Raw genomic sequence first — 26,897 nt, forward strand, 5'->3', positions numbered from 1 at the left:
CCATAAGTAGTATGATCAGAAATAGTAATTAATTATATTATATCACATATTGAATATAAGTTGATAATAATGCCCCTTTTCTCATTTTATTCTTACACTTTTGGTGAACTGGATACTATCTCCATTTTTCAAAAGAGCAAATAGATGGAGAACACTTGTCCAAGACTCTTGAAGCTACTTAATGACAGAATCAGAACCATAATACATATTTCTGATTTTCAGTCTAATGTCATAGTGCAGTACTACATATGATGGAACAGGTCGGCTTAGATGGTTAGAACTTGCTAGTAATAAGACAGATGTTGTAGGCTCTGTCCTTGGAATAACTAGTCACTTTAACTTCAAAAATGAATGCCTTAAATTAAAAAGGAAATAAGACAAGATGTATACGGACCAGTAAAGGTATGTTATATGTTATTTCTATTAAAGGAGCAATTCTAAGTGGGATTTGTTTTTGTTTTAATGTTTTTTGTTAATCAATATATATATATATATATATATATATATATATATATATATATATATATAATACCTACTTTGTACTAGGCTAAGTATCATTAAGGGGTAAAAAAATGGCAAAAGATAGCTCTTGCCCTTAAGAAACTCATAGTCTAATGGAGGAGAAAACATGCTAACAATTGTGTATAACCAAGCTATATATGGGATAAATTGGAAATGCTCAAAAGAAGGAAGGCAGTAGAATAGGGAGATTGGGAAGCTTCTGGTAGAAGGATACCAGAAACTAGGAGGCAAAGATGAGGAGGAAGAGCATTCCTGGAATGAAGGACAGCCTGTGAAAATGCCTGAATTCAAGGTATCTGTCCAAGGAACTGTAAGGAAGCTAATGTTACTGGTTTGAAGAGGGTTTGGGGAGCATGAGGGTTGATAGGGCAAAGGAAGAGGTAAGAAGATTGAAGAAATTATTAAGAGCTTTAAATACCAAACAGAAGATTCTCTACTTGATCCTGGAAGTGATAGAAGCAAATGGAGTTTATTGAGGGGTGGGATGTAACATAGTCACACCTGTGTTTTAGGAAGATCAGTTTGAAAGCTGAGTTGGGGAGGTTGGACTGAGGTGAGGAGAGCGTTATGGCAGGTCATTGTTCATATACAAGTTTATAGAGACCTGTATCATTGGGGTGGCAGAGAGAGGAAAGAAAGGGGCATATACAATGTTTTATAAAGGCAGAAATGAGAGGATTTGACAACTGATTGAATATAGGGGTAAGGGCATGTGAGAGACTGAGTGACTCCTAGAATCTGGGTGATTGGGAAACTGTTATCCTCAACAACAATACGGAAGTTAGAGTAGATGCTTTGGTGTAAAAGATGAATTTTATTTTGGATATGGTGAATTTAAGATGTCTGTGAGACATCCAGCTTGAAATATTCAACGGACAGTTGGAACTGTGAGATAAGATACTTACAGAGGTTAGGCCTGGATAAGTAGTTCTGATTATTGACTCTATGGGATTAAGATCAAGTAAAATAGTGAAGAGGAAGAAAAATAAGAGAAGAGACATTCACTGTTAGTAGGTGTGATATGGATGAGGAGATGGAGAAGAAGATGTCAGAGAGGTAAAAGGACCAGGGCAGAGAAGTATCACAAAGACCTAGAAAGAATAGAGTACTAAAGAGAAGAAAGTTTACTAACATGAAGAACAATGAGAAAAATTAGGTTTGACAGTAGATCAGATAATCCAGCTGGACCACAGTGGGAAAACCCTCACCGGTTTTGTTCTATTTGCAGAATAACGGCATTCTCCTCAACTTGATATTTTAAGGCTTTTCACAGTTTATTCACCTTTCCAGGCTTATTGCATATCATTTATCTCCATTCACCATGTTTCAGCAAAAATGGTCTAGTTGCTGTTCTTCAAACTCATGGCCTCCATCTCTATACCTCATGGATTATACTACTTCCTTCTGCTCTTTTGAATTCTTCCCTTCCTTTTAGTTCATTACTACCTTCTTTGGAAGCTTCCAGATCTGCCTGGTGGTTAGTGCTTATCTCTCTTTAAATTATCACGAGTTTACAAATTTGATATTCTATAGTAAAATGTTAGGTCCATGACGAAAGGGATTTTTGTTTTGTTTTACCTTGTGTCCCCAGATGCTGGTATATTAACCAGAAAAGAGGAAAGTCTTCCTTGGATTTTTAAAGCCTTTTTCATGTTATTTCATTTCATTTTTTCCAATTACATGTTAAGATAGTTTTCAACATTCATCTTTTTCTAAGTTTTTGAGTTCCACATTTTTCTATGCCCCCTCCTTCCTTCCCTTTTCCCCATGGTAGTGAGCAATCTGGTATGGGTTGTTCATATATAATCATGTTTTAACAGATTTCCCTATTAATCATGCTGTGAAAGAAGAATCAGTACTAAAGGGAAAAAACATAAAAGAAGTTTTAAAAAGTGAACATACTATACTTTTCTCTGCATCAAGATTCCATAGTTCTTTCTCTGGATATGGATGACATTTTCCATCACAAGTCTTTTAGAATTGTCCTTTGATTGTTGAACTGTTGAGAGAAGCTGAGTCCATCATAGATAATCATCTCATAATGTTGTTAACATGAACACTACTCTTGTTTCTGTTCCCTTCACTCGGTATCAGTTCATGCAAATCTTCCCAGATTTTTCCTGAAGTCTGTCTGCTCTTGATTTCTTATAGAACAACAGTACTCCATCACATTCATATACCATAATTTCTTAGGTCATTCTCCAATTGATGGGCCTCACCCTCTCCCCTCAGTTTCCAACATTTTGACACCACAAAAAGGAAATTGATAAATATTTTTGTTTATGTGGGTCTTTTTCCCCTTTCATTATGATCTCTGGGATACAAACCTAGCAGTGGTATTGCTGGATCAAAAGGTAGCCTCAGTTTAATGTCCTTTTGGGCATAGTTCCAAAGTACTCTCCAGAATTGTTGGATCAGTTCACAACTCCAACTATGCATTAGTCCCAGTTTTCTCATATCCTCTGCAACATTGATCATTTTCCTTTTTTATCATTTTAGCCAATCTGATAGGTGTGAAGTAATACCCTCCAGTTACTTTAATGATTTAGAGCATTTTTCATTTGACTATAAATAGCTTTAATTTCTTCATCTGAAAACTGTTTTTTCATATCCTTTGACCATTAGATACTGATTGGATTAGACTAAGTTAATTACTCTGTTCTGCATTTTCCTCTCTTTCTGCATTTCTGTAAACTGTTCCCAATGTCTTCCTTATTTACATTTGTTGAAAGTCTGCATTTTCATTAGTCTAGTTCATAAACATTTTGTCTCCTGATTTCTGCCAGCTGAAAATGATTTCTTCCTGCTCAATTTTCCTAAAGATCTTTGCATAGAACTTTTTTTGTCCCTATAACATTTTACCATGCATTATTCCTTTTTGTGCTTATTTGAGTATATGTAATATTTCTTCAGAAGAGTTCCTTGAAGACATGAATTGTGGCACTTTCTGCCTTTGCACCCTCCTTTCCTAGCCTAATATTTATGTTGTTAAATTGAATAGATTGAATTTTGCAACTTTATAGAATTGTATAATCATTAATAGTATTAATAATGATAGTATTGTTATTCCAGTAAAGATTAGATTATAATTCTGACTTTTTCACTATGTAGAGACATGAACAAGATATTACAGACCCACCCAGGCACAAAAATCATATCATACCAAATATCTACACTCAGAGTACATTCAATTCACAAAATGTACCGCAGCTTTTCTATAACACAATCCATTCCACCATGGAATTCAGCATGACAAGTCTGCCTCTAACTAAATCCAAGGGGGTTTATTACCAGAAGTAGCTAAAGGATCTCCGTATGACAGCTTCACCAGCCACAAGGACTCATGGCAGAAATCCAAAGGAAAGTGATAAAGCCAGGCTCTCCGGTAAATTCATTCTTTGCTCCATGAAGTGCCACAGTCATGCGATTAGATTTTTCTTTCAATAGTCCTTTCTTCTAGGTGTAATAGCAAATGTACCTCATTTGCATCCTGTCCTATTTTGAAGGGCCTTTTAAAATTGTTGGTATTACTTGCTTACTACCAGAGAAACTTTCGGGACACTTGATCAGGCTGTTTGCTTTGAAGGAACAAGGATATTTCTATTTCTAAGTATGCAAGATAATATCTTTCTAATGCCCTTTTAAGAGGCTATGATGGGTAACAGTGGTCAAGCTGTCAACTTAGGGAGTGTATTTTTTTAAAAGAAAATAATTACATTTATACAGTGATAGACATCATTCGACTTTTACAAGTGCATGAGTTAGATATTGTAAATATTATCATTTCTATTTTACAGAAGGAGAAACTGAAGTCCAGATTATTAAAGATACAGCTCAAGGTCAAAGAGCTCCCTAGAAAATGATACAACCTGGACTTGAACAAACCAAGTCTTTTCTTACTGGATCATACATACTACTTCTTTTCTTACAACTTTAATGATAATAGTAGTTTACATTTATATAGTACTTTATAGTCTCTTGAGACTATAACAACCCTTTGAGGGAAGTAGACCATGGTGCATAATAATGTGCATTTTCAATTAAGAGACACTATCCAATTCAGAAGTCTATCTCAAGATTGCAGAAACCAGAAAAGACAATTGAATAATTTAGATGCCCTTGGGCATAAAGAATTATTAGCAACTCTAGAAGAAAACCCAGAAGGCAGGCAGACAGTGTGTTATAAAGAAAAGAACATTGTGTGAAGAGACCCAGATTCAAATGATAGTCCTCTTACTGCCTTTATGACCTAAGGCAAGTCATTTCACCTCTATTGGTTTCAGTTTCTTCATCATAAAATGAGAGGATTGGACTCAATTTTCTTCTATGATTTATTATAACTCTAAATTACTTTTTAAAAAGTTCCACTTCTTAATAAAGGTTAGATGACCATTTTTTTAGGTTTTTGCAAGGCAAATGGGGTTAAGTGACTTGCCCAAGGCCACACAGCTAGGTAATTATTAAGTGTTTGAACCCAGATACTCCTGACTCCAGGGCTGGTGCTTTATCCACTGCGCCACCTAGACGCCCCTTAGATGAACATTTTGAGGATATTTCTTTTAAGGGATGAAAGTTCATTCCAAATCAAAGCATCTCTGATTCTGGGATTATTAATCTGAGAAAAATGATAAACTGCTTGAAGGTAAGGACTAAGTCTTCTATAAAACTTATTTTGTATTCCTCCAACAATGTGGGACATAGTGGTACTTAGCAGAGACTTGTTCTTTTTTTAATTCATTGAAATGATCATTCAAACATATATATATATATATATATATATATATATAATATACATAATGATATGGGTACATACCTATATATGTACACATATGCAAGTTTATATATATATGCATATCTACAGTATTGGGAAATAAGTTAAGCTCTTTATTCCTTTGAATTTCCAGCCTGCTTGTTTATTCCCAGGTTAGAGAATTTTGCTGCTATTAAAGCTACTCCAAAAGTTTTGTAGTAAGCATATATATATATATATATATATGTATGTATAATATGCCATTATTATTAGTAAAATTAGCAATATTAAAATCATCCAACATTTATTAAGCACATACTGTTTGACAGACATGCTGGGCACTGAAGATAAACAGACAAAAAGAAACAGTTGCTGACCACAAAGAGCTTATGTTATAATAGGGGAAATAAAATATATTAATATAATTAAATATGAAACAGGTATAAAGTAAATTCAAGGTAATTTTTTGGGGGTAGAAAAATACTAGCAGTTGGGCAGGGGAGGCATCAGGGAAAGCTTCATGTAAGAGGAAGAACTTGAATTCTGAAGGAAGCTAAGTATTCTGAGAAGTCTATGTGAGATTGGACATTCAAAAAAACCTCCAAGTATTAGAGGCAGGAGAGAGGAGATTACAGAAGTGGCTGCTGCCACCACCTTTACTGCTATTCTTTGTTACAACTACCACTGCTTTCCTTCTACTTTTCTCCCATGCTTCCATCCTCTGAACCTTCACAATGCTATTCTTAATTTTTGGAATACCTTTGTTCTTGTATTTCAACCTTCAAAGTCCATCCTCAAATATCCAGCTCAAATATAAGTTCCTTACTAGAGTCTTCCTGGATTTTTCTAATAATGTGATTGGAAATATATTTTAATTATACTTTTGATATATACTTATTGTAAATTTAACATATATTATGTCATATTATATTTGTTTACATAACATATAATCACTACTCAGTCCTTCTACATTTACTCTTATAGCATAATATATTTATTCTTCTTATGTACTTAAAATATTTTATTTTGTATAGTGATTATTTATATATTGCTCCATCCTTGCTAGATCACAATCTCCTTAAGCGGGGGAATCATGTTTTATTTCTCTTTTTCCCTCTCCTAATACTTATTATGAAGCATTGCATATATTAAGCCCTTATTGAATATTGAATGAATGAATAATATTTTGCACCAAACATTTACTTTTTGTACATCTTTACTTCTAATACAAAAAAAAAATAACATTGGTTCTTGTCCTGTAAAATCCATTCCTATAGTCATAGTAAGATTTGACAATACTATACAATTTAACAAACTATGTAAAAAAGCAAGTCTAAAAACTTCACGAAAAGAAAAATTCTTCATTCAAAGGAATGACAAAAGAGAGGAAAGAAGCCAATCTAACTCTAGAGACGTCCATGTTAATGTAGTTTCAGTGATATTGGGAACACTCAAATGGAAATGCAGATTAACTTCTCTGAAATTTATAGAGAATTGCCCATGATACTCATAGTTTAAATGATTTACTCTAGTTAACCCAACTAGTATGTGTTTTAAAGGTAGTTTTCATGGCTGAGGCTATTTCCCTATTAACTATACCATATTGCCTTTCTTCTGTGTTAATAGAAAGAGGAAAATCAAAGCATTTCCATTCTTTCTGCCTTTGTTAAATTTCACACACTTCATACCTACACTCATCTCAACATTTTATTCTAGATAAAAACATAAGCAATCCTGAATTATTATACATTACTATAGGATATTATACTGTCTTTTCCCTGTTGACTTGTTTTTTTTCCCTTTTTGAAGGCCATCAAAGTATGTGAATACTACCAAAAACACAGCTATTCTGGAGATCTCTGGTTTGTGAGGGGAACATTCATTAATTAGAGACTGCTCCCTTCATCTATGAGAAGTCAATGGGAGTTTAGGCAGTGAAGAAACAATGAGGCTGAGAGAGAAATCTGAAAATACTCTTGTACAGAGACATAGATGCAGTTCTGACTTTATGAGAATCTAGGTGAGAGAGATGACAGTAAGTTATGGCAATTCTAGCAAGCAGTCAAGGCAAGAACTACATGGTCACCGAAAAGGTAAGAATTAGTTTTGGGGGGTTTTGTTTTTTGTTTTGTTTTTTTGTCAAACAAGTCCTGAAATTTTATGTCTAAAAATGTTTCCCCAGGCTGTCCTTCTTTGTTGAAGGATCTCAAGCAGTAAAATAGTCAATAAATCAGCATCTTTCTACCATTTGCCCAAAGCAGGTGGATGACATGGTTGTATACAAGAATGTGTATCAGAAATGCAACTAGATCTAAATCACATGAATTAAAGACTCAATAAGATCCCTGAAAAGAAGGCTGTTGTATCCAACCTGGGATGCTAACACAGTCTGCAGAACAAAGAGGATCAACTTTTCCAAAAGCCTGGTTAAAATGATATAGCAAACAGTTATTATATTAGACAGCAAAAAAGGATGGATGATGAGGGAAGATTACAGTTGCCTGCTTTCTTTTCTAGGTAACAGATAGGACTACTGTTCCAGAAACTTTCTAGAAGGGAGTAAGTTTGCTAAGAAAGTTCAGTAAGCCACACCCAAACCAAAAAAAAAAAAAGGACTCAAAGTGAGAGACCTCAAATTTAAATCCCGATGAGCCTCTCATCCTGCTTGCTACTCACCTCTTTTTGATTCCTCAAAACAGAGCCAGTGTCCACATTCCACCTGTTTCCATCAAGGAAAAACAGACTGAGTCTCAGCTCTATTCACAGAGCTAGTTTCCCAGGTCCGGACAGTTACTTGTTTCACTTAAGCAAAGCTGAATAGCAATCAAAATAAACCTCAGGGCTTGGTTCCAGAAGCACAAGGTCCAATCCATACAGCCCAGGGCTCTTTAAAGCCCTCCTATAGCACTGATATTTATGAGATCAATATGTGTGCTGTTCAGAAGGGCGACATCACACACACTCACAAACATTCACAAAGTGGGCTTCTGTTGTCAGGATGAAATGAGGCAAGTCAGAGGAACTGGTTTGCTTCCAGGCATCTCTAACCTCATGATTCAGCCCTCTCCAAGTCCCCAGGAACTTAAATGACTGCTTCTTCCTTTGCATATATTTATCTCTGTCTGATGAAGAATGTTTTATGATTGTACCTATCAACTTGACATTTTGGAGCCTCCCTTGATATATCTTGCAGACTATTGATTTTGGCTACAGGCATGTTTCTTTGACTAATAACTAGTCCCCAATGCACTAGCTAAAATAACTGCCTTTAAATTTAATTCTCATGTAAAGTATGCCAAGTCATCGGCATATTTTGAAGAATTTCCACCAAGTTAGTAAGTTCCAGATATTTGTTTTTCAGGTACTTGACAGGAACATAGACCAAGAAACAGAGAAAATATGCACTATTATACAAATAAAAGATCCAAGAGATTTTAGGAAGACCCCACACAGAGTAAATGGTATTATTCTGTCTGTAATGATATAGAAGGTTTTATTTTTTTAATTAAAAACTTTTATAGTCATATTATAATATTATTCTTGGAAACTTAGAACACAATATTTAATGAATTTCAAGTCATGCCTAGTAAACATTATCATTGCTGTTTAAAGACCAGGAAACTTAAAAAAGAAAGGTTTTTGTCAAATGTCATAAAGTTAGTGGTTTATCTGGATTTAGAATCTGAGAATCCTTACTGATCTGAGGATTTTGATCACTAGATATTGTATCAATCTATCAGAATGCTGGGAATACTAGATCACTTGGTATCACTGTCATTTGTAACATCTCCAGAAATTTCTTTCTCCTATTCTAAGTTCCTTGATTATTTATGTAACTGAAATTACTTTTAAAGCCCCATTAATGCAAAAATGTTTGCTTTTGAATCTGTAAAATAGCATATCTATTTGCTGAAATATAAGTAATTCTACTTTATTCTCATGAAAAATATATACGAAACACCAGCTTCAACTGAAAGCTTTGATTTGATTGGCTGGCAAGAATTTTAGAACATTTAATAATTTCACAGAGAGTCAATCAACAGAGGTTTAATAACTTCTTTTTATAAGAGAAATTCACTGCACCTAATAATACATGTATGATTTAAAATTTACATGTGTATAATTTGAATATTACATATATGACCAAATATGTGTGTGTATACACATTCCTTTACATATTTCCTCTATTATTTTCATTTTAGTAACCCCTAACACTTTCTGGAATGAAGCATGAGAAGTGATTTTCTTTTAAAAAACAGAATTAACTAAAGAGTCATGAAAATAGGATCTCTTCAAGTTTTAAATATATGTTACTCTTCATTTGACTCTTTTCCCTTTCTTCCCAAATTTCTTCTCAAAGTTTCAAACTTTGAGCATACAGACATGTCATCCACAGTATAGTATGCAGTATTTGTTCATTCATTCATTCTACATTCATACAAAAATGACCACATGGTTTACTCCACATTATTCTCCCCCATGCCATTTTAAAAGAAAAAGCTTAGTTTCCTGAATGACACTTTGGATATCTTAACTGATATAATTTCATTACAAAAATGATAACACTGACTTCTATATACCTGTATTTGCTTATGTGGTAAATGTATTATTTGAAAAGGGAACAAATGCATGAAACTGAAGGATGCTTTAGAAACAAAAACCAAAAGCAATCTTAATGTTAGTTTGGAGTTGGGTTAAATATCACATCATGACATGCTTTCATTTTTCAAGTCAAATATGTTATTTAATTCAATGAATATTTATCCATTCCCTACTTTGAAATTAACAACAATAATAACATGCTTATATCTACTTCCTATGAGAGGCTGCTTGGTGTAGCAGATGGAAAGCCAAACTTGTAGTTAGGAAGATCTACATTAAAATCATGCCGCTGAGATATATACTAGTTGTGTGAACATGAACAAGTCACTTAACTTCTCAGTGCCCCAGGCAATTCTCCAAAATTACAAGTTGCAGATGAGTTACAGAATTACATTGCTGAAGGAGATTTCCATGAGAATATTGTACATCAGTGAAATCACAAGTTCAGAGACCTCTTATCCCCACCCACCAAAAAAATCTATAATTTAAGATTTATAAAGCACTTGATAGATGCGAGACACATTCAACTCCTTTAAATAAGTATGATCAACTTGGTTAAATTATAAGTAGCACCAGCAGGAGGGATTAGACAGACACAGCCACTGAAGTCATTCATTCTAGAGAGATTCCCTACAGGATCTATTAGATACATTAGTAGGTAATGGGATTCTGATGATGTCAAATTTGTATTGCAAAAATAAGAAGGAAGGAAGGAAGGCAAGAAAGCAGTCCTCAAGACCTAGATTAATGCTTGATTTTTTTCTTTAGAAAGAAAAGCATAAATTCATAAAAATGTCAATTCTCTTCTCAACCCCATACATATTTGTTAAAAATATCACATATGCTTAATATATCTATTTTGCTTAAAGTCTAATTGCTCAGGGGTGATTTACAATATCTCTCAAACAAACCCCCATTAATGGAAAAAATATTTATCTAATTGGTGACTTCTACCTCAAATCAGAAATTTCTAAGAAAATTACAAAGATATCCTTGCTCAAAAAGTTCCTCTTTGTATCTCTTAATGTTCCTAAATACAGTCTTTCCTAGTTCAATAGTGAGTGTTGGTCCTTGTATTCAAAGATCACCAAACTATTTTGTTGTAGAGAAATTGATTTTCTTCCCTTTAGATATGACTCCTGATTGTGTGAAGAGCCCAGATGCATTAGCATTTGCAGATTTGTAGATAATAGTTACATCGGTAGATGCTGGTATGAAAAGGAATTTTTTTTTTTAGTTTTTAATTATTTGCATGTAAAGTTTTTACAAAATCATATCCATCTAAAATGGAGTTAACTCTACCTGAATCAAAATGATGTGTAGGAGGAAATTTATTTAATAAAAAAACTTTCTTCCACTTATACATTTACATGTTCTCATCTATATCTACACACACACACACACACACACACACACACACACACACAGACACATATTTACAATGATTGCTACACATTCGTGTCCACGTAAATATACTCATACTATTTAGTTATTTAAGGTCTTAAGGCCACCTTATAAAAATAATAAAAACTAAATTTCTTTAATAAATAAAATTTCCCTACTTTATGCCAAATAATATTCTCTACTTCAATGTTGAAATATCAGTATGTAGTATTTATCACATAGGATGCTTATCACATTTTACAAATATAACTTTTTTATTTGTAAAAATGCATATCTCCAGGGCTTTTTCTGGTTAGGCAGCTGAGCTTTATTAAGAGTAAAATCTTTTTTTTTTCCTCCCTTCTTCTTCATCTTCTTCTTTAGATCCAATTGCTCTCCTGCACATCATTTTGGGTTAGGTAGAGCTAACACTGTTTCAGATGGCGAGAGGCAGCACAATATGGTTATTTTTTTTAAAAAAACCTTTACATCCAAATCATTGAGAAATATCATAAAGTGTGACTCATCACATCTGCATCAAGTTATGAAAAAAGTAAGGCTCGTTAACCTGCTGTTTGAAAACCAGAACACTTTTATCAGTTCATATAATTGCTCACCCCTTATTCACTGCTCAACACTGAAGGGTTCTTTGCCTCCTAAGATCCCACTAATTGCTGACAGATTTGATTTCTCTGGGACAGCAGGAGTCCTGTTTCTGGCCTTTACATCAAGTAATTGCTTTATTTTTCTCCCTCTGCTCTAAAAAACGGAATTCCCTTCTCCCCTGCTTGAACCTCTTTAATGGCTTCTTTCTCTGTTATTAAATCCTTGCCATTTAAATCACATTTAGAGATGTTTTGAATAACTGATTCCAATTACCAAGGCTCTTACCAAGAAGCAGCTGAAAACGCAAGTCATTACTTGCCCACAGACAAGCAACTACACCTTGCAGCAAAGTCTCTGGTGAACTGTATTGTGTTTCTCCTCAGTAAGGTGCAATTTATACTCACAGGAGGCTGATATTCAACAAATATACAGCTGCCGGAGTTCGCCTACCCTATCATTTGCACATAATAGATATTAGATTTTATATTTATTTTATAAATAGCACAATTCCTTAAAGAAACCATTCTTTTCTTCCTGTAGTGGATGAGTTAGTTCACTTAAAACAACAGTAGAGATGAGCAGTTGACCGATAAATGACCTGTGTTTGGCCATTCTTCAAAGATCTCATAAAAAAAAAAATATGGTGGGCCAAAACAGAACATGACGATGGATCTCACATTCTTGTCAAGATGCAAGATGTGGCTTGGATTTTGATAGATCATGGCTTCTTCCTTTCAGAGTTAGACATTTTAAAAACACAACTTTTCATTTTAAAAATGATTATTAACCACACTTGCAGTTATCAAAGCTTAAAAAATTTAGTGCATATGAAGAATTTTGCCATCAATATGACTATACCCTCATTGTCCTTATATTATTTGGTACTTTTAAAAGGTCCATTTCTCAGACATAGCACTTGCAAAAATAAATGATAAAGCCACCCCTTAAAAATTTGATATTTTGGCTGTCAGCTATTTTTTCCTAAATTTCCTAAATTAAATGTTATTATTTAAAAGTAAAGCATTTCAGGCAGGATTTATTTTCTAACGAAAAGCATTTCAATAGCCTAAACATATTTTATACATTTTCAGGATTTTTTTTAAAGTTAATGTGCCAAATTGCCTATTAATGGTATAAACACATGCATAAGGTTTCATAACTATCTGATATAGCTATAATTAATGAACACAAAAACAGGCATGCAAAGCTAATTTTTCTAACTTTATTATTTAACTATTTCAAAGGAAGGTTATTGCTCATTTTAAACTCTAGATCATTAAAACTTTTAAATTGTCTCTCATCCTTTATATGTGACATTCAAATGATCAAATATTAAGAAACCAGCATATATAAAGATATGATCCAAAGTTAGTTAATATCATTTAGGAAAACAATATTATTGTTATTAATCTATTCTTCATAAATTACCAGATTTTCAATCTTTTTCAAAAGCTCTGAGAAGCTGAGTCCTAGCTAAAACTAGGGAAAAAAAGGAAAATGCAATAGCTATACCCTTAGCATGTTGCTAATTCTTTCAAATTTTAGCTCCTTGTGAATTTAAGAGATTTTTGAGACAGTTGTATTACTATTTGACTAGCTTCAAGTCCTGACAAACAATATTAGAATTTAAAAGAATTTAGATGTGATCTCTGAATGACATCATCTCTAAGTATGTTTTCAAGTCACATGCTGCTTGTGATGTACTCAAGGAAAGCCAATAGGCCCTAGGGTGATTGGCATAGTAGAAAGAAAGGAAAGCAGATAAGCTTTCCTGGATTTTGTCTGTCTCATTACACAATATTGCCTTCTAAATTATTTAAATGTGGCATTTATGAAAAGTACTACCTTGGAAGCCCCAGAAACTATACCCTTCCATTTTTGCCTGCAACAGTGATGGCAATACACCTTCCATAATCTTTATTATTAATGTACTTCTAACCTAAAGTCCATTAGCTACTCTGTCCCTGGAACAGTTTTAAAACCAGTATTGAACTTACTTATCCATATTGAAAAAAGCTTTATTAAGGTAATAAGTGCATATTGGAGAAACAGCAATATCTTTAACCACCCTCTATTATACAGAGGTAGCCCTCTGCTTCTCTCTGATATTGTCAGAGGTTGATATCTTATTCTCATGTAATACTTTGGTGAGCAGCTAATTTGAGATGATTCTTCCCAGAACTGCCTGCCCTTCCAATGAAACTCCATTTCATCCCATTCCTACCAGAAGACCATCTGTAGCAATGAAGTTCATTTATCAATGACTAAGAAAATAGAGCTCCACACTTGGAGTCCAAAGCCCTGAGCTTGAGCCTCAGTTCAATAGCTTCTTCTTTGATCTTAGTCATTTCTCTCTTAGTAGCTGTAGCATTCCAGTCTATAAAAAGAGGATAATAATACTTGCATTGCCTTTTTTTATAAATTTGTGGGAAAAGGCATTTTGTACATTTTAAAGGGCTATCTAAAAGTAGGTTATTGTTGGGAAGCTAGGTGGCATGGTGGATAGATTGGTGGCTAATGGAACTAGAAATACTCATCTTCCTGAGTTCAAATCTAACCTCAGATACTGATTAGCTGTGTGATCCTAAACAAGTTATTTAACGTTGTTTGCCTAAGTTTCCTTACAAAATGAACTGGAGAAGGAAATAGACAACCATTTTAATATTTTACAAAAAAAATATCTCCAAGTAGCATCACAAAGAGTTGGACACAGATGAAAAAACAACAAAAAGGTTTATTATCATTTTAAGAACTGAGAAATGAACCAAGGAAGGCTCTTTGATGTATCCTGAAGGGGGAAGGTATTTATCACAGAAATGTTAAAAATATCTTGTGTATATGGGCATATATATATATATGCATTTACATTTATGTTTACATTTACAGAGAATTATATACAAACACACACACACACACACACACACACACACACACATATATATATATTAAAAGTTCACAAGAGCCAGATTAAGAATAGCTAGAATAGATGATTGTGTGATCTCTTCCAGCTCTTTTTCCTAGTAAAATATAGTTGTGAGGATACTAAAGAATTCTTGAAAAGTTAAAAAAAAAGGCATGGACTATCTTTGAAGGAATCTTAGAAATATCAGAAATTTTGGAAAGAAATATAGAATCTTAGATATGATTTGAAATCCTTTTAAAAACACATCAGCTTTTCAAAGGCTAAGAGCCAGGTCCTCCTGAGAGAGGCAGTATGACACAGTAACTAGAAGGTCAGACTTGGAATCAGGGAAACCCTGAGCTCGTTTGGCCTTTGACATATGGGTAACTCACTTAAACTTTCAGTGTCTCAGGCAATGTTTAATACTGCAACTTAAAGATCAGATGCTATTCTGTACTAGTAAAAGGAATTTCTACAGTAGTTGTTCCTCTAGGGGATCAAATCATATTATTGAAAATAATAATTATTAATAATAGTAATAATAATAGCTAATATATGTGCAACAACCCTGTGATGTAAGTTCTATTATTATCTCCATTTTAAAGAAGAGGAAACAGACTGAAAGTGGTGACTTTTCCCAAGTCCATATAGCTAGTAAAAGTTGGTACAATAGATAGTGTGACAAGAAGACCTGAGTTAAATTACAGTCTCAGGAATTTATTAGCTATGTGACTTTGAGTAAGTCATTTAACCCTATTTACCTTAGTTTCATCAACTGTAAAATGAGCAGGAGAAGAAAATGGTGAACCATTCCAGGATCTTTGCCAAGAAAACCTCAAGTAGAGTCATGAAGAGCCAGATGCTATTGAAGTGACTGAACAACAATATCATATAGATAGTAAAGTGTTTTCTAGGAAGATTCAGTCTCAGGTCTTCCTGATTTTACATTCAGCACTCTAACTATTAAACAGCCTATGCTTATAACAACAAAAAGAATTGAATCAACGACTTCTTCTCTAATCCCAAAGGTTTTTTTTCAATATACACCAAGGCCAATACTGATAAATGGAATAGCACTAATTCTTAAAGCAGGATAAATTGAATTGTTGAATGAACACTAAATGAGTTAGAGGATCAAATCCCACTTTTTATAGTTACCACCTACATGACCTTAGACAAGTTATATAACCTCCTGGACCTGAGATTCCTCATTTTTAAAATAAGGGGATTGAACAAGAAGATCCCTGAGGTACTTCCCAGCTCAAGATTAAATTATCCAGAATCTCCCATATAAGCAAAAGGTATAAGATCACCTCACTTAGATACTAACAATGAATTCTGGAGTGGGACATGAAACAGTATGTATGAGTTAATAGAAATATATCAATTCATGTAAAATAATGGGAATTGAATTGGGAACAGGAAATTGAGACTCTTTAAGTCAATTCTGCTTTGGGTGAACTCTATTACTTTAAACTATCAAATCAGTTAATGTCTAGCTGAACACCTTCATCTGGAAAACAAAGATGTTGGGATAAATGTCCAAAATCTTTTCAGCTCCAAAGTTCAATAATTCTAGTCTAGATCCACCCATTGCTTGTCATTGCCTTTCTACTTAAGAGAAGCTCATAGACCTACATGAAACATTTCTGGGTACTGGAAACTATTTGGCAGGCAGATTGACTGAGTGGACAGAGAGCCAGCTTCATTCAAGGAAGATCTGAGTTTGACAATATGCTGGCCTTCTGGCCCTGGACAAGCATCACTTAACCTTCGATTGCCCTAGACAACTCTGGCTGCTGAGCCAGTTTGGTAGAGGATACTTCTCCACTGAGAATTTGATAACCTAATGAAATGACAGGAATCCCCCTCCCCCCCCAGAAATGTCCACCCTTTGCATAAATTTAAGGAGGCAGCAGTAGATATTTGTGTGATATTCACTTGTCACCCAGTTGGATAGACATTGCCATTATTTCCTTCATAATTCATTTCTCTAAGTTCCTCTATAGCTCTAAATACTAACCACTTAGGACTAAGTAAAGACCTTACTATACCATTCTAAGAGTTATACAAAAAATGAGTATCTGATGTTAGGGAAATGAAGTACAATTCTGTGGAGCTATTGATTTTTACTAGTAATCTGTAGCTGTCATCTTGTCTCTTCTAGGCTCTCCACAGGGATCAACCAACTCAACCCTCAACTTTTATGTCTGACAAAAGACCAGGTAGGTATTTTGAAATTGCTGGCATTGCAATTGCCAAGAAAATGGCAGGCAGTTTAAAAAAAGATCTCTGGACTTGAATTTGTAGCAAAATAGAAAGTACCATAAAAGCATACTACTGGTGTTAATCAGATTAGTGGAACAATTATTATTTAACTCTTTCAAACATAGTGAGATAATGTGAGACTTGACAGTCTTTACTTTTCTCATCTGTGTGCCTAATGAATATTAATTAAAACATTTTCCCAGTTTAAGTTATGATGGGTGCTTGTGTACACCTTACAGACAATTAAGTTTCGGAATAGGGTAGCTTGCCCAAGTCTCAGTGTAAATCATCATTAGAATTGAGAACAGGGGGTAGCTAGGTGGTGTAGTGGATAAAGCACTGGCCTTGGAGTCAGGAGTACCTGAGTTCAAATCCGGTCTCAGACACTTAATAATTACCTGTGTGGCCTTGGGAAAGCCACTTAAACCCATTTCCTTGCAAAAACCTAAAAATAAAAAAAGAATTGAGAACGAATGCTTGTTTCTCTGTTTCTACATCCTTCAAAACAATCTATTGGAATCTGCTTGTGTCAGCAATGTCTTCTTAAACAGAGTACTATGTGGGTAAAAAGTGCAAGATCAGTAGTTAGGAATGGACAGGTGGAGTTATGCAGCAACCAGGTGGTACAATGGATGGAATACTGGCTCTAGACGCATCTTCCTAAGTTTAGTTCTGTTCTCTGAAAGTTACTTAACCTGAGTAAGTTATTTAACCCTGTTTGCCTCAGTTTTCTCATCTGTAAAATGAGCTGAAGAAGGAAATGGCCAACTGTTCCAGTATTTTTTTTAAAGTTTCAGTATTTTTGCCAAGAAAACCCCAAACGGTATCATGAAGAGAGTCAGAAACCACTGAACCACAAAAGTGTTAGAAAACTTGGGTTACAGTTCCAGTTTTGTCACCAACAACTTGAGCCTCGATTTCTTCATCTTTGAAATGAGATTATTGGTTAAAAAAGGATTTCAAAGTTCCCTTCCAGCCTAAAAATTATTTTCTTCTTCTCCTATATATCATGCTGACTTGTTCTTCTGACTTCATACGGACTACATTTGGAGATGTCACTTCCCTAATAGTCGGTCTAGAAAAGTTGCTTGGATAGCAGCACTCTCAGATGTAAAGTTTATCCTTTAACAAGAAGAATTTTAAGCAAAAGAGTCAACCTGGTTGAGGATATAGGCCAGAGAGATCATGCTCTAATGTTTTGATCTGATATTACTTCTTGTACATTTTCTCAATGACTTTTAATTGGCCAGACAGAGCACAGTCAACCCCTTGAACAATCTCATTTATTTCAATATCTTTTCTTGCTCCTGATGTAAATGTTTTTTGGGGCAGATTTGGAAGAACTAGGACAAGACATTTCGACTATTGCCTGAAGGCAATTTGCATCTCTTAAAGACGAAGAGGCAGAGGTTAAGCATAAGCTGAAACTCATCATTACTTATCTACTATGGGGTTTTTATATATCATTTCACATGAATGCATTTTTAAAAGTCAAATATGTGATTTTGAAAGTCAAATATCTACTAAAGAAATTGGACTGACCCAAATCTGCCTTCAGTGTTTAATGGGGAGGATGCTGTAAAATTCTGAAGCAATCTTGTTTTCCATACAACATAGTCTTTTTTAGCAAGAAAATCTTTCTTTCTTTGCTCTACATTCTTCTTTGTATCCACAGAAATGTCTGATTTGGCTTGGTAAGAAGTCAAACAAACTGTTCTCATCATAAGTGGAGCAAGGAAAAATTCTTTTCATTCAAGTTCTGGGTTCAGGAAAGATTTGTGTGAAAACATTCTATGAAACTATAGTTTCTGGCTACTGTGCTTTTGTGACCTAGCTGTAGAAAAGTTATTTTCTACTGCATCCAACATGAAAATAATGGAGCATGAAAAAAATTCAGTCTATTAAAGTGTTGAAAATATAAAAATGCTTATAGAGGATTTTTTTGACACATGAATGATCATGCACATATAAGGAAAATACCTTCTCTTCTCTATTTCCATCCTTCCCCTGTGATTGTGTCTTGTCTGACTATCAAATTTAGGTCATAAGCCTACTAGGTTAGTACCATGTCTGAGTCTGAATCCCACTACCTTTCTGATGCAAAGTCTATATTAAATCACATTTATCCCTGGTGCTCACACTAGAAGAAAATAAATCTGAAAATAATAATTATGAGACTTAAAAACACAACATCAATAATTGGGGGGAGAAAAGAACAGTAAAAAATTACATGATAATACAAATGCTTCAAAGAATGTTTACATATATTACATTATTGGATACTTTTAGATCTGAGGGGAGGAGGAAAGCAGATAGATCTTACTATTTTCATGTTACAGATAAGGAAATAAGAGTTGTCCCAGGTCAAAAAATAATACCTTAGAAACATAAAATTATCCAATGTTATGGTGGAAGTAAACCTCAGAGATGATCTGATTCAACTTCCTAATTTTATACTTGAGAAAATGGATTTTGAGAGGTGGAGGGAATTACCCATCTCATGGGAATTCTGAGACAGAGTAGGAAACTACCATATAGTTCTCCATTCAAGTCAACAAGGGTTTGTTCAGACTTACTGTTTGCCAGACTCTGTTTGCTAAGCCCCTACTCTTTCCATTACACCAGATTGTACATGTGATATGTGAATTATGAACTTGCAGTGAGGGTAGGGTCTAGTGGCTTAATAATCAGAGGAAAGAACTGAGAATAAGGAGATGTGGGTTTTAATACTAGTTTAAGAGCCATGGGAACTTGGACAAATAATTTCAAGCCTCAGTGCCCCAGTTTCCTCATTAAAAAAAAATCAAACAAAAACATGAGAGAGGGTATGAAGTAGTAGAATACTATGTTAACCTTAGTAAAAAGTTTTGTTGCTCTTCAGGTGAAAAGCATTATGGAAGGGTTTAGGATGGTTGATAATGGCTTCCTGATTTTTAAACAACCTTTGGAAACACTTAAGCCTTTTGATTGTCTTGCCCTTCTGCTTTAAGACACCAAGAGACTTAGAAATACCAACCAACAAGTAAATGTCAAAAGATGAAAAGTCTTCCCATAAGCTCTGTTTTTCATAAAAATATAGATTTAATAAGTTTCTAAAGAAAAACAGAACGGTCATGTGAGGACCGTGCCAAACTTATAAACTTTGACAGTCCTGCATACTGAGACGAACAAGCCAATGTATTTCACAAGGAATAAAATACATTTTCTCCCTGAATTCATTGAAGGGGGGAAAAAAAAACACATCTGTCCTAAATTTCTTTGAAAGAGCAGACTGGTTTTCAGTTCCTTTGAGGGACTCTGCTGAGTTTGCTAGTTTATCTTCATTGAATTCACAACATCATTGTAATGCTATCAACAGACAAAGTTGAAGAGATAACTTGAAAACCCTTTTTTGTTTTTTTGTTAAGCTTTCAGGGCCAAGAAACAATATTTTCTGACTCAAAGTGCATTAGACCTTGTAAAATGAATTCTACTGTTAAGGGTGTTAAATAAGTAAATTATTAGAGGCATCAATAGACAGAGCATAGGATTTAGAATCAATAAACCAGGGTTCAAATCCCAACAGGATGTGTGATTTTGAATGTTTCTGATCCTGTTTCATTAAGGATTTCCAGTTATTTCTTCAACTTTGTCAAGAGCATTACAGCAACGTGAATTTATCAAAGATAAACTAGAAAACTCAACAGAATCAAAGGAACTGAAAATTTTCTGGGAAAATAGGGAGGTAATTTATGTAAGTTTGTTGAGAGTTAAGTGAACCAATATATCTCATACACTATGTAATAATAATAATAATAATAATAATAATATAAACATTTATGTAGTATTTACTCTGTTCAAGGCATTGTTCTTTGTAATTATTAATTCATCTGATCCTCCAAACAGTCCTAGGTTATCACCATTTTATAGATAAATAAACTGAGGTAAACAGAGGTTAAGTAACTTGCCCAGGATCAGAGAGCTACTTACGTGTCTGAGGTCATATTTGAATTCAGATCTTCCTGACACTTAGCAGCTGTATGACCCTCTATCAATCACTTAATCCTCTTGTTCTCAGTTTTCTCATCTATAAAAAAAAAGAGTGGGAGAAGATGGCAAGTCACTCCAGTATCTTTGCCAAGAAAATACCAAAGAGTCAGGTAAGACTAAAAATGACTGAACAATAACAACTTCCTGACTCTGGGTCTGGCACTCTATCCACTGTTAACTGCCCAAAAACTTTCAGTATTTTTATGATTTTAGATTTATTATTAGATATGCGACTCAACTTATCTCATCATCCTAGGACTTTAGAACAAATTCAAACAAAAAGCTCCTAAAAATTCCGTATTAGAGATCCTTCAATGTAATTTGCCGAGTCTAGAAGTAAGAAATGGAACCAAAATAGCATGGTAGATTGAGAACCAGTCTTGAAACTACAGACCTGTGTTCCAGTCATGTTTCTGACATGAAATGGCTCTTTTACCCCAGGTAAGTTATCTTGACCTCTTTGAATATTCTAGGAAATTCTCTTAGACCATGAGGGGCAGAGGAGATACTAATGTTCATTGATAAAGGATGTATTCTCTCCTGAAAGTTTCCTATATCTCTGAAATCACAGGTTCAGTTTCTAATCCTTATAAGAATGGAACCTAGAATTTAACAATATAAGTCTATAAATCAGTGTTCTTTTTATTTGGTGGTGATGCTTCAAGATGATGCTCTCTATGTTTATCTGTGTGGCTGAAACAGATTTCTATTCAACCATGATCCTATGTCCAAAGAACCTCTCAACTGAACAGCTGGATCATTCTTAAGATTATAAGATCAGTATAGTTTATTTAATCATTTGATCATCCAAATACATCATAAAGACAAAATTATCTGACAATAGTATACAACAATCAAACATATATGTATATGTGTGTATATATGCACTTATTGAATTGAATAATTTTTAGGAGAAATATTCTATCCATATTGAATTGTCATTTTTGTACATAAAATAATTAATTCCATTTTCATGCTCATATAAGTTGAAAAAGTGTTATTTAGGACAATACTATTTTAGAGATTTTCCCTTTCTTTGGAACACAACAGCAATGATGTTTGTTCAATATTTATAGCTACTTTTTGTGTGTAGGATATTTCATTATTTTAAACATTGCTCTTTAAATAAAAACCAAAATACAGAACTTGGCTATTATGAATTTACAATCCAGGAAATTATTTTAGCTAGAGAATCTTAATATTTGCATCCTAAATTTTAAAATATATCTTACCATCAATTTCAGTTCATTTGTTAAATTTCTTTTCTATTCTGAAGTTTCCACTCATATCTTCTCAGCCTTGACCAACCTACTCATTTCTATTGACAAAAAGATTCCATAGAATGCTAAGAAATGAGAAACCAAATGGATTTCTCTTTTATCTTGCTTTAGATTTTTGTGGGAAAAGGTTGCAAAAAACTAAGTGTTTTTCTCAAGTACAAAATTTCTGAATCGCCTTTTCTTCTATTTTGAGTTAGTAGATATTAAGCAGTCTATACTTAGGTTTTTACAATTCAGAGAACTCTTGGATCCCTACTGATGCAAACTTGAAACTTATTTATAATTTATGGATTTATCATTTATAACTATTGAGCCAGTAAGCCCCCAGATTCCAAGAATATTAGTTTAATACCCCCTTCCCAATCATTAGCTCTATTTCAAACTTCCCACAATAGCCATAGAAGCATCCTTTGAAGTCTCTACAAAGTAATAAAAGTCCTTGAAATAATCATAGAACTCAGCATTAGAAATTATATCATTTTAATTAATGAAAATGACACTAAAGGGGGTCTGTTATCAACTGCCTTGCTGCTATATTCTAATCATTACTACTCTCTTCCATTGGACTTCCAGCTAAAACTTCTTATATATTGTGTTCCCAATAGAATAGAAATATGTTGAGTGCAAGAAAAATTTTACTTTTCTAATTGTATTCCAAATGCTTTGTAAAAAATAAGTAATTCATAAATATTTTGAAAATGTGTTTATTTGTTCCCTGAAAAGTGAAATGTGCTGCCTTATAATAATTTGAGTTTCTTGTTTTTGAAAGTGTTTGAGTAGAGGTTGAATGGCCACTCTTTAAGAATGCTATGGATAGGATCCCTGATTTGGATATGAGGCTAACCTAGATGAAGTCCAAGGTCCCATTTACTTCCAAGACTTTGCTATTGTTTTCAAAATTCCACAAGAGTAGAAAACATTTTTTAAAATTACACTACAGTTTTATCCTGAGAGAAAGTTAGGGAAATGCTTTCTCAAAGAGACCAGTGTAGGGCAAAAATAGTCAAAAGGGTATATAAAAATCTATAAGGGAAGAAATGATCTGTTCAGACAAGAAATCCAGGAAAAAATACTGGTAAATGAAAATTGACTCCTCATTGAAAAATTGCCTGGAAATGGTACAAAAAAGCAAAAACAATGGAGGGAATTATGAACAGAATATATAATTCCACTACTATGAATGATTCATGTAACAGGAAAGTCTTATTATGCATTTAGAAGGATTTCACATACGTTTAAATAAATAACCCTTACTTTTTTCTTAAAGATATAGATAAGACTTCCTGAAATCCCCAAATGTTATGATTTTTGGAAAGTTTCCAAAATCCCAAAGCTTATATGACCAAAACTAGTACCATCCGAGAACATGTCAGTCATGATTTCTATTGCATATAAGTTGCCATGATTTGTTTCATTTCAGGTGTGGTATCCAGAGATTTGAAAATTCTTCAAATTAAATAATCATCTTTTTTTGATAAACAAATCTAAACTGATAATCCCTGAGGGCAATAGTATCCAATCATTTCAAGACTTTGCCTTGAGTTTTCTTGGCCCCTTTCCTAATATTTTTGTTCTTTTCCTCCCCTTTCTCGTAGTTCATATCTTAGCTTTGAGAAGATCCTCCTCCTTTCTCCCTTCTATTATTCCCTAGGCCATAAAGCATTTGTCAACTCTCCCTCTAACTGAGCAAAATTTGGCAGAATTTCCTTCAGAATTATTGATGCCTTCTCTGATTTGGCCAGAGGGATTAACCATAATAGGACACAAAATGCTCCCTCCTTCTGAAAAGAAAATTGAATACTTGGATGATAGCATCAGATAGAAATAATATTAGCACATAATCATGTTTGAAACCTGACACATCCTGCTCTCTTCAAGAGAAAGAATGATTCTTTTTTTTAAATGAAGAGCTCACCATGTGATAAGAACTCTAAGGAACCTATAACAGAAATATCCCCTGTTGTCATGGAGCTGACAAACTAAAGATGGTTAGTTAGTAGTCTTATTATTTAACAATACTTATTGTAAAAATTATGTAGGGTGCAGCAATGACAATCCAGTTAGACTTGGGGTTGGGTTCCCAAAGACAATGCCAGATCCTGCTGAGTGAGCTAGAGAGCTTTGTGGATAGGCCTGGCAACAGACTTGATTTCTGGCATCCAAACATCGACCCAACTAAATTTGGAGAGACTCCTTACCAGAAGGTTGGCTGCTAGGTAGTGAATTTTTTTTTTGGCTAGAACAACCCACAAAGCCCATTTACTAAAGCCCATGCCTCAGGGGTTACAATCTGTTTGGTAAAGGAAACATCTACATCAATGAAATCACAGGATTGAGTTAATGAAATCAGAGCATCAAAATGAGTCACAATTACGTAGGAAAAATTATTTTCATTCCTAGCCACTGTGACAAAAACATGTTGAAGTAAAAAATGTATTTGAAGACCAAGCTCCAGTCCTGGTTTTGCTGTGTGATTTTAGGTAAACTTTTTCTCTTTTCTGTACTTCAGGTTCAACTTCTATTTTTTTTTTAAAAAAAGGGTTAAACTGGATGATCTCCAAAATCCATCACTTTATTAAAATTATGTGGCAAATGTGAAAGAGTTCTTAGTATATCCTTGTAGTTTAAAATTCTTCCTTCTTTACAAAAGAAAGTCTTTTCTCTTTGGAAGATCATAAAACCCGTCAAAAAGTCTTGGTTTTTTTTTTCCTCCTTTGCCTTGCTCCTTTTTCCGGTTCCTTTCTCACTTAACATAATAAGCAGACAAGTAACCAAAAATTGACCCAACACAGTGGTAAGCAAAAGACTTTTATAGATGTATATTGTTCCACAAAAATTCTCTTGTTTGAGAACTATAGTAACTACAGTCAAAATCAGTATATACATAAAACTAGTTTGACTTGAATAAAAGATACCTTTTTGGAGCTAACTCCTAGCAAAATACTTCACCCAAAGAGACAGTTTTAGATTTTTCACCTAAGGACCTATGCTACAATGCTGTAATTTCCCTTGAAAATTAGAATTCTAAAAAATTTTCAGAACAACTTAAATAATTAACTTAAAATTTACATAATTGTTGTGTCTGAATAAGGAAAGTTCCATGTAGAATTGAACCTTTTCCAGTTAAAGGCAATGAAAGATATAAAAATATTCTTGAATAAGGATAAATTTTATAGGACTTGAGGAAGAGAATATGCAGACCATTGGTTTATAGTGAATTATCTCAACTTCTCACTTTACATTATACTATTGGATTACTCGAACTCTTCAAAGTTGGGAACTAAAGAGTATGTGGACTATTAAAATAATTTAGGTTTATATAGTAATCAAATATTTTCAGATATAAACTTCTAACTGTTCCTTAGAATGACAAATGTAGGCAGGGGAAGAATTATCATATTAGAAATAAAGAGATGGAGATTGAGAGGTTTGGTGACTTAAGTGATAAATGATGAAACCGTAGTTCAAACATATCAAACAAAGTACAATTATTGTTAAATTAGACATGGATATAAGCATATATTTCTATTACATATACCCTCAAAAGTAAATGTATATGGAAATTGAGGGAATGCCCATTAATTGGGGAATGGTTAAACAAGTTATGGTACATGAATATTATGGAATACTATTGTTCTATAAAAAAACCATAAATGGTTGGACTCTAGAGAAGCATGGAATGAATTACAGGATCTGATGCTGAGTGAAGGGAGCAGAACCAAGAGAACATTGTACATATGAACAACATTATGAGATGATCAACCCTGATGGATGCAGCTGCTCTCAGCAGTTCAGAGAGCTAGAACAACCCTATTAGAATGGCTATGGACAATGCTATCCCCATCCAGAGGAATAAAAAGAAAACAAAATAAAAATTTAAAAATCCTTCAGAATCTGATGAACACTACATTCACCTTTTTTATAAAAAAATATCTTATGTATTTCTTTCCCTTAATGCTAATTCCTCATACCAAAAATAACTAATCTGTAAACATGGTTAACACAAATGTATATTTAGAGGCAGCTAGGTAGCACATTGGATAGAGCACTGACCCTGGAGTCAGGAGTCCCTGAGTTCAATCCAGCCTTGGACACTTAATAATTACCTAGCTGTGTGGCCTTGGGCAAGCCACTTAACCCCATTTGCCTTGGGAAAAAAAGTGTATTTTCAATATTAATCTGACTGTTTGCCACTGAGGGGAGGAGAGTAGGGAAGGAAATTTTGTAACTTAAAAATATACATATGCATATGGATGAATGTTGAAATACCTTTATAATATGTATCTGGAAAAAATAAAAGATCAATAAAAATAAATGTATATATGTATATTTACATTTTATGAACAATATCCTCAAAAAAGATTTATTTTTCACACAAGTGATTAAAGTTCATCTAAGATCCTCAGTTCTCCCAATTCTCTTTACAATCAATCTCTCATAAGGTAAAACAGCTTAAGAATCACTTCTAGGTGATAAAGTGGATAATATGCAAAGTGTAAGAAAGTCTCATTTTCAAACCTGCCTTGGATGTTCTCTAGTTCTATGATTCTGGTCA

At 33.8% G+C, this 26,897-nt stretch overlaps 1 long non-coding RNA gene across 1 annotated transcript in view; it reads right to left on the reverse strand.

Moving 5' to 3' along the window:
- LOC141519961 (uncharacterized) overlaps positions 1-8,256 on the reverse strand; it is a 107,945-nt gene extending 99,689 nt beyond the window's left edge. The window contains exon 1 of the long non-coding RNA XR_012477487.1: positions 7,949-8,256. This is a non-coding gene — a long non-coding RNA (uncharacterized LOC141519961). The remainder of the gene's footprint in view (positions 1-7,948) is intronic.
- Positions 8,257-26,897: the final 18,641 nt, after the last annotated feature.

This window comes from Macrotis lagotis, chromosome 4 (assembly GCF_037893015.1).
Source record: "Macrotis lagotis isolate mMagLag1 chromosome 4, bilby.v1.9.chrom.fasta, whole genome shotgun sequence".
Taxonomy (NCBI): Eukaryota; Metazoa; Chordata; class Mammalia; order Peramelemorphia; family Peramelidae; genus Macrotis; species Macrotis lagotis.